Raw genomic sequence first — 17,143 nt, forward strand, 5'->3', positions numbered from 1 at the left:
ATGACCCAAACTTCAAGTTAAAAGACAGATATTCTAATATTGACCTTTAAACAGTACAGCTATATAATTTTATAAAAAATAAACAAATATAAAATCACAAAAATGTTGAAAACAAAAGATTAGAAAAAATATACCAGGACTTGTAAATGTACTTATACCTTATAAATGTACTAATGGTAATATTATATAAAATATACTTCAAGGGAAAATAGTAACAGTATAGTAAAAAAAAAAAAAAAAAACAACCTAAATTTACCAGGATGATATAAACCTCTGTAACCTGAATGAATATAGTAATCTCTCCTCAAAGATAAAAGAAAAATAATAGACAGAATTACATGTCTAGATAGGCAAATCCAGCGTGATAAAATCCCTTTAACATTCATATTTTACTGGTAGGTGAAGTGGACAAAATAGTAAAGTTTTGAAAGCTTTGATAAATTTAGTTGAAAAATTGGTTTATAAGACATATGTCCATATATTACCTAGCTCTAGCAATTTTAGATCCATATCCTTCTCAAGCATACGAGAAACATTTATGAGAGAGTAAAACAGCCTCTAGATCTTAAAGCAAGTCTGAAAATCTTTCAAAAAGTCAATCATATAGACCCTGTTCCTTTATTCTACTGTAATTATTTTTAAAATGAAATAAGAAAGAGATCACTGAAATCGTCAACGATCTGTGTGAGGATAAGTTAACTTGTGCTCATCATCTCCCACGGGGACTCCTAGAAGTCTGGGGCCCCGGGAGCTGTGCCAGGAAGTTTCCGGACCCCTCTGTGTTTACCTGCTACGTGTTACCTTCATTAAAGGCCCTTGTGCAGATGCTTAGTGAAGTCTTCCAGGTCCTTTCAAGGATCCCTCTCTGTTATTGCAGCTCAACGGTGCTGTGAGCACAACGATATGAGGGAGCCTTCGGGGAATCTTCTAGCTCAGTTCCCTCAAATGACGTTAAATCAAGGAAAAAAGATCAGGATTACTCAGGAAAAAAAAGGGAAATTTAATAAAAATGAAAGGGATGAAGGAAATCTTTGGACAATGAAAGTGAGTGGATGTGTTCAGATGATTCATGAAAAATTGGCTGAAAAAGAAGGTGATAGATGGAGCAGCTACTAACATTTTAATGGTTCACTGGAAGGGAAGAGGTGATCTGGCCACTCCATCAGCCCCTCAAACTAGATAATGACCACACCAAAATTCTTTCGAGTTAGCTTAGGCTTGATGAATATTAAAAATCTGATAATGACCCAAAGAGAAATCTACAGTCTCTGGGGCCCACACTGATTAAAAAGGTGTGAGATGAAGGAGAGAACTATGATTCTGAAAACTCGAATGGCCATGGTTTCTTGTGCAAACTCCAGCAGGGAAATCCAGATTGTCTGTAGTGGTATGAGTGAAATAGGCTGGGGTAGTGAAGACACCTTTATAGGGACTGCTGGACACTGGTGGACAATCTAAATGTTCTGATGAAAAATTAAAGGACAATATAACTATGTTAGGGAGATATGGTTATACCACTGTAAAAGGCTTACAAGGAAAAGTATATCTCAAAATAGGAATTTTCTAAGAAAAGTTATGAATGATTGTTGCTCCAGCCTGCCAGTGTGCATTATTGAGATGACATTATGCAAGAATGAAGGCCTCTTCTTTTATGCAAACTACTGAGAGAAAGAACCTCTTGCAAACATACTCTTCATCATGTTTTAAATGACCATATAAAATGTGAACCTTTAGAATTAAAGATTAATTAGAATTAATTTAAAGCAATATAGAATACATACAGGGGTATTAAAAAATTTTAGGTTTAATTAAGGATATGTTAGACACAGATGTATTTGTACTCACAAATTCCTACTTTGACAGTACAGTATGGCCTAGAGAAAAACTAAGGAATACTGGAAATTGATGGAGGATTTTAGAGGTATTAATAAAGTAATAGCTCCAGTGCATTGATTGTGCCAAATATAGTGCTAACACTTCAAGCTGTCCGATACATTGTAGGAGATTTGTATTCTGTGATCTATTTGGCAAATACGTTCTTAAATCTCTATTTCCACTATGGAAAATAGCATGGAGGTTCCCCCCAAAAAATAAAAAATAAAACTACCATATGGTCCAGCAATCCCACTTTGGGTATATATTCAAAGGAAATGAAATCACTATCTCAAAAAGATATCTGCACCCCACGTTCCCTGAAGTATTATTTGCAGTAGCCAAGACATGCAAACAATTTAAGAGTCCACTGATGGATGAATGGGTAAAGAAAATGGAATATTATTCAGCCATGAAAAAGAAGGATATCCTTCCACATGTGACAACATGGATGAACTTTGAGGGCATTATGCTAAGTAAATAATTCAGCAGAAAAAGACAAATACTGTATGATCTCACTTATATGTGGAATCTGAAAAAACTAAACTCATAGTAACAGTGAACAGATTGGTGGTTGCCAGGGACAGAGGTTGGAGGGGTGGAGGAAATGGGTGAAGGTGGTCAAAGGATACAAACTTCCAGTTACAGGATGAATTAGTTCTGGGGATCTAATGTACAGCTTAGTGACTATAGTTTGCAATATCATATTGTATACTAGAAAATTGCTAAGAGAGTAGATCTTAAAAATTCTCAACAGACACACGCAAAGATGATGACAATGTGAGGTGATGGATATGTTAAGTAACCTTATTGCAGTAATCATTTCACAATATATTCATATGTCAAATCATCACTTTGTACACCATGAACGTACACAATGTTATATGTCAATTATATCTCAATGAGCTGGGGAAAAAAGACTGTTATAAGCATAATAAAGGGAACTAGACATTAAAGAGTAAATTCAGTATGATCTCATTTAAATAATGTCAGCAGAGACTCTAAATAAATAAAAAGCCTTTGGTACATGGCATTTAAAAAGGCAGAAAAGCCACTCTAAGGTGTTATCAGAAGAGCATGGGCCAAGTAGCGTTATAACTACCCCAAAGGGCACCACATCTGAAAGGAGGAGGCCAGCGTAAAATCCATGTGTATTTGACTGCCTTAAAAATAAGTAGGATCAGTTACAAAGAAATATTCCAATTAAAACTGTCATTTATTTTGTGCTGATAGGAATACCATTGTTTATATTATATCTGAAGGCAAAATGACAACAAGGAGTAAAAGTCATAAAAATGTGCCTTACTTTTAACTAGCCAATTTATATCAATCAATCTTTGATTACCTGGGTCAAGAAAACAAAAGAAAGTGCCTAAGAAATGTCACAGAGTAAGAAATGATCTATTCAATGAGAAATTTTTCTGCAGGCAGACTGTTTATTCAGGAGCAACATGAGAGACCAACATCTTGAGCAAAGGTTTTGGTCAGAGATAGTTCTGAAATGAGACAGGAAAACATAATCTTAAAAATGAACAAAAGCAGGTCTTCTTAAATATCATTAGAATGTTATTTATAGGAATAGATTTATAGGAATAGACCAGTGCATCTGACCTTTATAGCAAAACACGTCACATTTAAAATACAATACTGAGAAATTGTCTCGAAAATACGCAGTGTAGGGAGTAATCTTTTGCAGGAAGTAACTTAATTTAGGAATAAGAAAGTTTTTGCTTGTTTCCACAATTCAATTTTGTAACTCATCTATTTTATAAGAACATTTAAATAACCTTTTAGTTCTGTTAGAGGGTAGAGTAACACTATTAACTTTATTTCCATTATTTCAATATCCAAACAGAAACAAAAATTTTTTTAAAAAGAAGATAGAACACAACTTCAGATATGAAAGAGTTTAGAAAAGAGGGGACATAGTAGCGGATAGAGTTTTTTTAAAGCATTGATTTATATAAAAATTGTCAAGGGTTTCAAATCAGATAAAGATGTAACATTTTCAGAAAAACATAAATCACCAAAATTGAATTAAAAAGAAAAAGAAACTTAAACATTAAAGCAATTAAATCAGTAATAAAATGTTGCTATTCAAGAACGTATCTAGGCCAGGCAGTTTACAGATTTACTAATCTTTAAAGGGCAGAGGCTGTCCATCTTATAAAAAGTTTTTCCAGGCATAAAAAAACTGGGAAAGTCATGTGCATTATTTTATATGACTTTTGTTGACTTCATAACAAAAGTGGGAAAAAAGAGTACAGAAAAAAAGACAGAGAGCAGTGCCATATTTGAATGTATAGACTGAAATATTAAATAAAATTTTTAAATTGAATGTGTTTCGTGTGTGTGTGTGTGTGTGTGTGTGTGAGGAAGATTGGCCCTGAGCTAACACCTGTTGCCAATCTTCCTCTTTTTACTTGAGGAAGATTGTCTCTGAGCTAGCATCTGTGCCAATCTTCCTCTACTTTATGTGGGATGCCACCATAGCGTGGCTTGACTGGTGGTGCTAGGTCCACGCCCAGGATCTGAACCTGCAAACCCCGGGCCACCAAAGCAGAGCACGTGAACTTAATCATTACACCACTGGGAGGTCCCATGAATGCGCTTTTATCATTAATCTATTACTAAGTTTGTTGAAGGAGGGCGAGGTTATTCTAGCATCAGAAAATATTATCAATATACATTCTTTCTTATCAGATTAGTGATGAGTACTATTATTTGAAAAGGTACACCAAAATGTTTGGTAGAATTAATAATTAATTCGTCTTTTAAATTCTCATCAAACTATAAATACAAGAGAATTCCCTTAACCTAATGAAGATTATGCACCAAAACCTTAGTAAACATCACACAGAAGAGTTACACTTTTGATAAAAGAGTGGACAAAAATCAAAATGACCTCTAGATCCCAATTATTTTACATTACTAGAAACTCTAATTGCCAGCCAATTAAATAAGATAGAAAAACAGAAACATGGGTCAAAAATATTTTAAAGGAAGACAAAATCATACTTATTTACAGACTCTGATTATCTACAGGAAAACCAAAAGTAACCTATGAATCATTAGAGCTAACAAGAACATTCAACAAAATTGCTGTATTCCAGATCAACAATCAGCAATAACTAAAAAAAGTAGTGGTAGAGAAGACTCCATTCACAATATCAACATAAACTAAAATATTTAGGGGAAATTGTGGGCAGGTATATGCAAGTTCTTTCCGAAATAAAAGATTACAAAGTATTGAAAAACATAAAGGAAGCTCTGAATAAATGAAATTATACAATAAGTTCATGAATACAAGAGTTTATATCATAAATAAGTCAATTCTTTCCCAAAGTTGTTTACCAGTGAAATGTAATTACAATGAAAATCTCAAAAAAAAATTTCCTGTAGATCTTGGACAAACTGATCCTAAATTTCATGAGAATGAGACAAAAATAGCTATGATAATTCTGGGAGAAAAATAAAAACGAATAAAGGAAGTTTCCTTCTTGTCAAATAGACAACACACAATTGGAACAGAATAGAGAACTTAGAAATAGACCTGGGCAAATAGGGAATCTTGGTAGAGGGGACATTGCAAACCTGTGGGCTAACGTAACACTATTAAATAAATGATGTTAGAATAATAGTCTTTCCATAAAAGAAGAAAAAGTTTGATCCTTATCTTACATTATATAAAGTATTTCCAGATGGAGGACATAATAAAATTTTAAAATATTACAAGAAAGTGTAGGACACTGTGTCTGTATACAGTAATGAAAGATTTCTTAAATCCAGTACATAAGCAAATCTTATAAAATAAAGGTTGGTGAATCTGATTATATCAAACTATGAACTTCTGCATGACTAACGTCACCATAAACAAAGTTAATAACTAAGCTAGGGCTTCTAGGAAGCAATGTATGTCACTTTGTGACAAATAAAATTGTTATTGTCCATTAGCATTTCTGAATTCAATAAGCAAAAACACATACACTCCAGTAGGAAAAAAATTATAAGTGTCAATGATAAACAATACACTGAGGAGGAACCCAAGGGTCCACTAAAAATATTAGAATATGCCCATACATTTTTACATTTTTAGCAACCTGAGAAGTGCCAGTTTACAAAAAAAAATGTTATTTCTTACTTACATTGACCAAAGTTTTTTAAAAGTTTGATAATGTCAAATACTGGAAAGGGTCTTGTGGAAACTGTCATATGTAATTATAGGAGTATGAAATGGTATGACAGTTTGAGATAAAATTTGTCAATAACCAACTATAATTATTTCCCTGTCAAACCAGCCATTCTATTCTACATATAAACTATTTTAAAAAATATGTGCACAAGGATTTCCATTTTAGCTCCTTTTGTAATAAGACACATTTGGAAACAATTTTATATGTCCAACAGACTAACAGATGAATAATATGTCATCTACTCTACAGTAGAATACTATATATGGGAGAAAAGGAATTAACTACATTAGCATATACTGATGTAATAGAGGGTAAAACAATGATGAAAAAAGGAAATTTCAGTATTATCTTCAGTACTTAAATGAAACATAAAGTAACATGTTGCACACATACACACAATCAACAGACATACTGGAAAGTTACACAATGTGTGTTACTCATTGCTCCTACTACAGTAAAGGTACAAGGGGTTAGGATTTGGGATAGGAGACACAGCTCACTTTAGTTTTATCTACAATGTGCTATTTCATTAAAATAGACATAACAAATATGATAAAACATGACAAATACAGAGAAACAAAGAGAAGAAATAAATATGATTCATCATTCCACCACCAAGAGAGCACAAAGTACCATCAAGAGAGTTGGAATTTAGTGAACATCTTTTCAGAGTTTTGTTGTGTATTGCTGTTGTTGTTTTTAATCAGAAAAGAAAAGGCAAATAGGCTTAAAACTCTTGAGACTACTCTTTGGATGAATGTATAAGCGAAGCAAGATCTTCCGGTGAAAAAGATTTGAAGTATACCTTATTGTGATTCTATATCTCTTTTTCCATCAAAATTACTTGATCAGTTACCTTCTCATATGCAACTCATTTGCATATGCCAACAAAGTTTTACAGATTAGGCATAGCGATTGCTGGTATACTGTGTGATAACACTTCTTTCTTTTTTCTCTACCACTGATCCAAAATACCAGTATTTCTCGCACATAGCTGAGGAAATTCTGCCTTGGATATTTTTTGAGTTTCTTTTTTATTTTAAGAATTGGAAAGAGAAGTGGATTTTTTATCATCTTTGTTCAGAGTATTCGTTAAATTCAGTTATGTCTCGCTGCTTTAATGATGAGCGTTTGTTGAACACGGTTTCTGACACACCTGTGTATTGACTGCTTCAGCCACATGGTCGTGAAGGAGGTCTAATTGCAACCTGCTGGCAGAAAATAAACTGCATGATAGATGTTTTTGCCAAAAGAATAAACCATTTTAAACTTTTGGATCTATAAATCTACAGTTAAGAACAAACAGCAGGCCTATAGGGCTCCAAGCAGAGTTTATGGAAGATGAGTGAGGAAAGTTGGTTCTATTTTCACTCAGAAATGTGCCTTACTATTACATCCTATAAAAGGAAAGGAGATCAATTTGCTGTGACGTCACATAATGGTTTTAATCTGCCACATTAAAAGAAACCAAAAAACTCTTCAAGGCTGAACTAATGTGACTGCACTCCTCCCTCTTCTTGTGCTGTAGGATGTTTCCTACATATGGCATATGTAATGAACTTGCTGGTGAAGAAAATGCTTTTGTACGTGATTCTAATGTTTCTTTGAAATTAGGGAATCATCTGAAAATGAAGACACTTTAGCTGCTTGAGATCATCTTGAAACATTTTTCGTGGTTGTCTTTTGTTGCTGTTTTCTGAAACACGCACCATATTCTTGCTTCTTGGAAGTCATTTGAATGATTTTTTTGACTTTGAGATATTTTGATCTTCATGGAACTTCAGTGAGCATTCCTAATTCCATAATGGGGTAATAGTTATTTCTTTGATCGGTTAACTTAGTGTTAGATGCCATATTATCAGATATTCCCATGTCTGTGTAGCTATAAGTAAAAATACAGAGCAAAATATAAGCATGTACATAAGTAGGTGAAAATCAGACACTATCATTTCACATCACTGCATTTAAGGTTTATATTATAGACTTAGGAAACAAAATATGAAGAGAGTAGTTCACAGAAACTGTTATACTACCATTTATCCAGGGAACTTATAGAAATATATTTACTTATGAAAAATAAAAATTAATCTTATATGAATAGACTACATTAATCCATCAGTTAGTGGATATTTGAGAATCTATGACTTGTCACATTTGTTGTGCTTTGCCATATTAAAAAGTATAAAAGATTTGATTTCTGGCCTTGAGATCTAAAAGATTTTTTTTGTAAAAACAGGTTTTCCACTACAGATGTTACCACGCCAGGTTCATTTTTGCCTGCCACCCAGAAAGCCAAACACTGAGATGACGAGATTGCAGCAGAGAGAGAGTTTAATCACGAGGCAGCCATGCAAGGAAGCGAGAGTGTGAGTTTCAAATCTGCTTCCCTGAAAATAGGGAGTCAGGGATATTTATGGGATGGGGGCCAAGGTGGTCTGAAAGGTGGAGAGAGGTGATTGGAGGTGAGGAGAGGTGAGGTAATTGATGATCTGTGAAAGCATAGTCAGACTCCATGCCTCTTCACAGGATGCATGCTCACAAAATGGCGGCATTACTGTGATCTGAGGGTGGAGTTTTTAGCCTCTTGACGTCAAAAGGTCACCTATTGGATATTGTGCTGGCCCGTTGATGAGTTGGTGGTCTCAACTGGCCTGAAGTGGACAAGGAGTTCTAGTTCCTGGAAAACAGCTCACACACCCATTACCACGGTAACTCCGGCTCCAGGGAGATGTTTTCTGTAAGAACCTAGTGGGAGTCAGATAATGTGTTGCCTAAGCAGCACAGTTAACAATGGGTGGGCTAAACAGCTAAAGGTTAAAATCAGTAATTGCAAAAAGGAAAAAAACTTAAGGTTCCTAGCTACTTAATCATCAATGGCTAACTCTTTGCCAGTTTCACAGAGACAATGAGATGGAATAAACTATAATGAAAAAATACAAAGTAGCAAAGCACAAGTAAATACAATATGAATTTAGTGAAGGTGTAAACTGTTGGAGAAGAATCATGGAGAAATGTATCTTAAACTTGTTTTTGTAGTAAGGGTCAAGTTGGGATTGGCCCAACAGTAGGTGCTCAGAAAGACCAATATGCAGAAATGGTATAGAAAAATGTTCACCCCTCCAAAAAACAAATCCAAAATTAGAACAATATTGGGAAAATTGAAATACATGTGAAAGAGGTTGACAGAACAAAACAAAACAAAACAAACACCAAAAAGAAGAAATTACAGAAGTGTTAAGTTGGACAGCTATAGGAAAGTTGCGTGTGTGTGTGTGCGTGTGTATGTATTAGGGGATGTTTATGAGAATTCTAAAAGCTTGTTATTGTGGTTTTAGTTAGACTGTGTATGAAGAGGCAGGAGTGATGGGGGCTAGAAGAGAGAATTTGAGGCAGCAATATTTAAACATGTGAAATGTGTTATTGTAAGGCAAAAAAGAGAAAGGTCTCTCTAGCAGCTGGCAAACTAAAGACTTTCAATTAAAGGAAAAAAATTACTACTGACTAAGCCAAAGAAAATACAGCTATAGAGTGAGGAGGTCATCTTGTTACAACCGCTGCTCTAGGTTCTTTAAGTAAGGTTGAACAAATTTAATCCCATTAATGGTGATGTACTCCCTGGTGGATTGGTATGGCAGTGTCTGAAAAGAGGGATTCAAGGGGAGAGAAATTTATTCATTTAAGGAAAATCTTATGCTGTAATCCAGATATGAGGCACTCTTATAAATAAAAAGACAACAGCAAAATTCAAATAAACTCAGACTTTCTTATTTAATCCAGTTTATCAGGTCAAACTTCTGGCAAGTATTCAAGAATAATCTTTGGAAATAATCTGTAAGAACTATAAACTGGTAATCCGTTAAAACCACTAAATCCAGAGTTTTCCTGTTTTGGTTAATTTCTTTTACCTTCCTTTTCTATTCCTTATTGGGATTATTCAGAGTTTGTGTTGTGTTTGGGTCATTCAGTCCCTCAGGCAACAATTCTATTCAATTGTTTTGCTTTCTGTTGTTGAAATTACCTTTTTCAGTAATGACGCTTTTCTGAGATGTGAAACACCCAGATGCTTCAACGATAAACATCATTTAAATACCTGAATAAACAAATTTATCTGCGGGGTATCAATTTTTCTTTTTGAAGCTCCTGAAACACATCTTCATGTATCACCCTCTGTTAACAGCTTCATCATGTTTCTAATTAATTGTGTCCCCTTCTAGGACAAGAAGTATGCTAACTATTTCTGTGGTTAGGGAAGGAAGTATAGAGAATTTTTCTTCAACTTCCTTTCTTTTCTAGAGGCCAAGAAGAAGAGCCTGAAGTACCTGCCGTGTCCTGCATGCGTCTTGCAGTGGACACTGATTCCCCATCATTTGCAGAAGTTACTCTTTAGCACTCCCTCAATGCCTGGCATGTAGCAGGCCTTCAACAAAATTGTTTTTATTAGCCTGTTTCTTTGATTTGTGAATCTTCTTGAATGTTAAAAGTCCTCTCCAGAAACTATTTCCCCTGTCCTTCATGCCTTGAGTCTCGTCTTAACCATGTTTCTAGCTTTTGTAAACTTCATGCTTTAGCACCTACCCTGTATTCATATTCTGAACACTCCTTGCTCCAGACAACCTGATAATATGCCTGAGTCTCTTTCCTTTGGCCTCCTCCTTCCTCCATGACCTTCCCTCTTTGGGAGGAGTCCTCCTCCTGGGAGCATGCCTTTCATACACAAACCAATCAATCCAGAGTCTACACCCGCAACCATCTCCCTTCTCAGACTTTCACACTCTAGACCACTATCTACCTGCCCTAATCAGTCCAAGGTCAAATTCTAGACAACAAGGGACAGACTGTATGCTCCAGAGCCTGCAGAAATTATTCAGACTAGCTAATCCTAAACGCTGCCTTGCCTATTTCTTCCCATGGAAACCACAATATAGTCTCTTGCTGATATTTCCCCCTCTCTTTCTAGCTCAAGACTGACACATCTAGCCTCCAGTGGTAGCAGTGCCCCCACCTCTTGGGAACTCTGAGTAGCAAACTATCTTTTCAGTAGCAATCATCTCTTGATCTCTTGGCATTACTATACCTCAAATTTTCCATGAATATGCTATATTTTAAAACAGTTCCAGGTTTTACTTTTTTTTTTTTCACTTTACTCCTTGATGTCTCATTTTCATTTAAACTCTCCCATAGTAGTGTATGTTTCTGTCTGCAACTTGGCCCTTGACCAAGTTTCTAAATTTATCCTGAGTTTGTGGATCTGACATGTTGGTGAGTTGGCCCACCCAATCCTGATCATCTCACATTAGAGCAGATATCTAACTGCCTACTGAATATATCCTTTGGATAGTCTATAGGCAACTCAAACTCAATATAGCCTTAGCCAAACTCAAAATCTAACTTGAACCTATCTGTCAGTTATTCCCATCTCAGATCATGGTACTTACACAGGAGCCAGAATAGTGAGAGCTATATGAATATGCTCATTCTACCAATTTGCCATTATCCTGCTTCAAGTTCTATCATATCTTGTTTAGACTATGACAGTGGACTTCTAAATAGTTGTTTTGCCCTTATCATCACATTATTTTTCACACTGCATCCTAATTGTTGAAACTTGAACACAAACGTGACTTTCAAGACAAAGCTCAAAATGTATAACTTGACATTTAAGGCCCTTTGTGGTCTAAGCATTGCCTACCTCTCAGCTTCACCTGCCATAGTTTCTTGTCTGCATTTTCTTTCACTAGCTGTACTGAATTGTTTATGATTTCCTACCAAGATGACAGAGTTTTGTACTTCATGCTTTTGTGATCTTCTTCCATCTGCCTGCTAGCTTCTCCTAATTATTCCCCCAGATATATCCTACTCATTCTTTAAGACTCAATTCAGATAGCATCTCCTGTAGAAAGACCTTCTCTGAACTTTCACAATTTAGTGCTGTTCTTTTGTGCTTTTATAGTAACTCATGCCTTTGTAAAGCTCTGTGCAGTTTACCCATTGTCTTGAATATATTTGTTACAGATTCTCACCTGTATAACACATATATTACTAAAGAATACATCTTAACTTTGCATCTCTACTGCCTCTCACAAAGCCTAGAATCATATAGTTGTATACTCAGTATTGCTCAAGTGAACTACAATCAGCTAGCTGAATTTACCTGGTAGAGGGCCAGTAGACACTGTATTTCAATTCCTGGTCCCTTGGTACAAAACACTTTAATCAGCATGGGGATAATTAGTAGAATATCTCCAATAAAGGACACATGCTGATGGGCCTATCAGAGACACAAAAGCGGAAGATAATCAAATGTGCATTCAGAATTGGAGTACAAACAATTGATAAAGGTAAATATTGATAAGAATACTTTCAACAGAAAATAATTTCCAAGTTTCTTTTTACATTTATACTCATCATGTGAGTTTCATTCACTTTTGTACCTTTTTAAAAATAGACCTTCGTTCTAGACCGTTCACCTTTTGCCTTTAGCCTGTGTTTGTCTTCGTGATTGGCTTACAAACAAGTGATTGCTACCTGGTAAATGATTATTCATTTCGAATGAACCTTAAATCTCACATTTTTCTCTTCCAATCTATCTCTTTCTAGGTATTGGAAGACCAGATTTTACTCCTTGACCCAGTAACCATCAGGACCTGAGCCTTTCTCCAGATTCATAAATATCAATATCAGGCAATTGTGGTCTCAAACACCAATTCACTTAAAATAATACATATAAGCCCCCCAACATTATAGCACTGTATAGTTAGTGAGCTAAAATGAGGCTCCCTGTCCTTGTGTTGATTCCATTTTGCCTTAGCCCTACCCCTTATCAAAAAATTGAAATAGCCATATGAATTGCTTAAAGGATTGGTTTTTCTAACATTCATCCACAAGTCAATGAAGCTTTTGTAGTGTCTTTGAAAAGAAAGACACAAGAGGTTGAGTAAAGTTAGTTTCTAGTACCATGTAGCTGAAAAATACCACACCATTATTCCCAGCTTCTACTGAGTTTGAAAAGAAAGAGAGAGCTAATGATGGGAAGAAAATATCATTGTCCACAAGCAAACAGGTAACCACTTCTCCCTCTGTTCTCACTTGTGCTGCACAGTTTACTTGTAAATTCTGTTTTATATGTAAATGATCATTGATTATTTGATAATCATTTTTAAAAAGGTTTTAATTGTGATAAAATACACATAACATGAAATTTACCGTCTTAACCATGTTTAAGTATGCAATTCAGTGGCATTAAATATATTCACATTGTTTTGATACCATCACTGCCATCTATCTTTTCATCTTGCAAAACTGTCTATCTTTTAAACAATAATTCCCACTTTCCCATTCCCTCAGCTTCTGGCAACCACTATTCTACTTTCTGTCTCCATGAATTTGACTATTCTAGGTACATTATATAAGTGAAATCATGTAATATTTGTCTTTTTGTGACTGACATTTCTCTTAACATAATGTCCTCAAGGCTCATCCACATTGTAGCATGTGACAGAGTTTCCTTTCTTTTTAAGGCTGCATAATATTCCATCATATGGCTACACCACACTTTGCTTATTCATTCATCTGTTGATGGACTTGGGTTGCTACTACCTTTTGGCTACTGTAAATAATGCTGTTATTAACATTTATTATGTATATGTTTATGCATTTATTATGAATTTCTTGCTTATATCTAGACTTTTGCATGTTATTAGATTTGGAGCATTACTTTAGTTTAGTGAAATCATCCCATCACAAGTGAAGATGATTACAAGGTATTCTTTGCTTATTAATTTTGACATTTGGACAACTTAAGAAATATCAAAATTAATGGAAACTGGAATTAGAAGTGGAGTGAAGCAATATGCTAGGTGGATACTTGGGTAATGAGCATTCTGATAGATGGAAAAGCAAAGTCAAAATCCTTGAAGTATGTTAAGAACAGCAATAAATCCAGTGAAAATGGAGCAGAGTGAGCAAGGGAAGAAGGATAAGAAGTGAGTCAAAAAGGGGGCCATAAAGGAGAGTTATGCCGCATTTCACATTTCATCTTAAGTGTGGTAGTAAGGCATTTGGGGGTTTTGAGCAGAAGAATGACACAAACTGTTTATATTTTTTCAAAGATCCTCTGGCTGCTGTATGGAGAATAGATTCTAAAAGGATAGCAGGACAAGGATAGAAGAAGATCGAGTTATGGCAGAAAAATCAATGTGGTAGCCTAGACTATGCTGACAAGGATGTAGCTAGTAAGGGCTATAGGCTTTCGAAGATAGATTTTGAAAATTTAGCTGACAGCTCTTGTTGATGGATTCAAAATAAGGTATGAGAGAAAAAGAAAAATCGAGGATGACTCCAAAGTTTTCTCCAAAGTTTTAGCCTTGGACACCTGGGTGAACGGTATCTCCTTTACAGAGATCTGAGAGATTATGAGAGTTGTGGATTTGTGGAGGTGAATCCAGACCTTTACAGTGGACATGTTAAGTTTGAGATGTATGTTATTGTTCCACGTGGAGATGTCAGGAAGGATGCACGAGTATGGGTTCACAGGAAAAGCCCAAGCTGGAGTAATAAATCTGGGAATTACCAGCATTATCATCATTTTGTAAAAGATAAAACATAATGTCATGAAGGAAATAAATGAAGATAGAAAATAAAGTCAATCTAAATCCTGAACGCTGGGTCACTCCAATATTTAGAGATAGAGAGGAGTGAGGTCAGCAACACAGCAGAGTGAACTGTTCCCTTTATCATTCCCTCTTTGAACTACAACTGAATGGACAATCACTGACCAATGGAGGAAACACACAAAGCACAAGAGGACACCTGAAAGACCCATGCAGCTATACATGTGAAGGTGGATGGACTGGCTCTCTGGGAAGTAGTGGAGATAGGTGAACACTCCCCTGTCCTTCCCCAGCAGCTCTGTGCATGCACACAAATGATGTCCTGCCTGGCACAAGGGCCCATAGTACTGCTGTGCCCCAAAAGTGGGAAAACGCCCATTGTAGGACTGCATCCCAAAAGTGGGAACACCCCTTGGGGTGACTATAGGAAGACATGACAGCAGACCTTAGCCCACTCATGATCACTTTCCCAGTGGGTGGGAGGGTCCACCATGCCTCAGAGGCCCCAAGGAGTGACCTAGTCTCAGTCCCTATGAGAAAGCCCTGCTCACCAAGCACAGAAGCTGGTGACCATAAGAAAAGGCAGCAGCAGATCTACATACATGCCAGAATGCTCTTCTGGCTGGTGCAAGCACCCATAGCACCCCCCACAAATTCCAGCAGAGTGTGGGATCAGAAACACAGCTCCTGCTTTCCCCAGTGATAGGAGGTGGAATCTGCAAACTAATACTAGCACAAATGCACTGACAAAAGATTAGCTCATCAAACACCATGAGAAACTCCAGTAATAATTCAGACCAGAAATAAAATGACAATTCTCCAGGAAGCAACACTGAAGGAACAGAATTTTCAACCTAAATGACAGAGAATTCAAAATAGCTGTCATAAAGAAACAGTAAGTTATAAGAAAATTAAGAAAGACTGTTCAATGAAGGGCAGAACAAAATTAATGAGAAGAAGAAATATTGCCCAAAAGAGATTGAAACTAAAAAAAAAAAAATAGCAAGCAGAGATCCTGGATATGAAGAACACATTTAATGAAATAAAAAATCTAGAATCTTTTAAAAGATAGAGCTGATGTTAGGAAGGAAAGAATTAGTGATTTAGAGGATATAAATACAAAAATGCTACAGATGGAGGAGGAGAGAGAACTAAGATTTTTTAAAAATGAAAGAATTCTTTGAGAAATATCTGACTCAGAAAAAGCAACATAAGGATTATAGGTATTCCAAAGAGAAAAGTGAGGGAGAAAGGAGCAGGGAGCTTGTTCAAAGAAATAATAGTTGAGAACTTCCCAAACCAAGAAAAGGAACAAGATTTACAATACATGAAGCTTATAAAACACCTAATTACATAAATGCTAAAAGAACTTCTCCAAGGCATGTAATAGTAAAACTGGCAAAAGTCAATTACAAAAAATATTAAGGGCAGCAAGGTAGAAGAAAATAACCTACACAGGAACACCTATCAGACATCCAGCAGATTTCTCAGCAGAAAGCTTACTGTCTAGGAGAGAATGGAATGATATATTCAAAATACTGAAAGACAAAAAGTTTCAGCCAAGAGTACTCTATCCAGCAAAACTATCCCTCAAATATGATGGAGAAATTAAAGCTTTCCCAGATAAACAAAAACTAAGGGAGTTCATCACCACTAGACCTCCCTTACAAGAAATGATTAAAGATGCCCTCATACCTGAAACAAAAAGTCAAAAGTCTACAGTGCTTTGAACAAGGAGTTAAATAGACAAACAAAATTAAAAAACTGCAGCTTTCTTTCAGAACAGGGGAGAAAATATTCAATTATAACTTAAAAAGATAAAGTGAAGGAAAGCATTAAAGTGACTATCAGCACTTGAACTTATGCACAAACTCACAACACAAAACAGAATAATTTGCAACAACAATAACTCAGAAGAGGAAAAGGAAAGGGATGGAACCTGTTTAGGCTAATGGAGATAAGAGGCTATCAGAAAATGGCCTATCCCGTCTATGAGATCTTTAAAACAAACCTCACAGTAACCACTAAACAAAAAATCAGAGCAGAGACACAATTCACAAATAAAGAGAAAACTGAGAAAACCTCCACAGAAAATCTCCAAAAGGAAATGGCAGTCAAAAATGCAAAGGAAGAGAAAAAAATGGAAATATAGAAAAACCAGAAAACAAGAGATAAAATGGCAGTATTAAGCCCTTGCATATAGATAATGACTCTAAATGTAAATTGATAGAATTCTCCAACCAAAAGACACAAAGTAGCTGAATGGATTCAAAAACAAGATACAACAATATACTGCCTTCAGGAAACATGTCTCAGCTATGAAGACAAACATAGTCTCAGCATGAAGAGATGGAATACAATACTCCAAGCAATGACAAACAAAAGAAAGCATGTATTGCCATACTTATATCAGACAAAGCAGACTTCAAGATAAAAAAGACAATGAGAGACAAAGAGGGACAGTATATA

At 35.6% G+C, this 17,143-nt stretch overlaps 1 long non-coding RNA gene across 1 annotated transcript; it reads right to left on the minus strand.

Moving 5' to 3' along the window:
- Nucleotides 1–3,288: 3,288 nt before the first annotated feature.
- On the minus strand, nt 3,289–16,879 carry LOC139084528 (uncharacterized). The gene is made up of 3 exons (XR_011541972.1): nt 12,217–16,879; nt 7,775–7,947; nt 3,289–7,273 (listed from the first exon to the last, which is right to left on the minus strand). It is a non-coding gene; the product is annotated as an uncharacterized lncRNA (long non-coding RNA).
- Between the last annotated feature and the right edge of the window lie 264 nt (nt 16,880–17,143).

This window comes from Equus przewalskii, chromosome 7, assembly GCF_037783145.1.
Source record: "Equus przewalskii isolate Varuska chromosome 7, EquPr2, whole genome shotgun sequence".
Taxonomy (NCBI): Eukaryota; Metazoa; Chordata; class Mammalia; order Perissodactyla; family Equidae; genus Equus; species Equus przewalskii.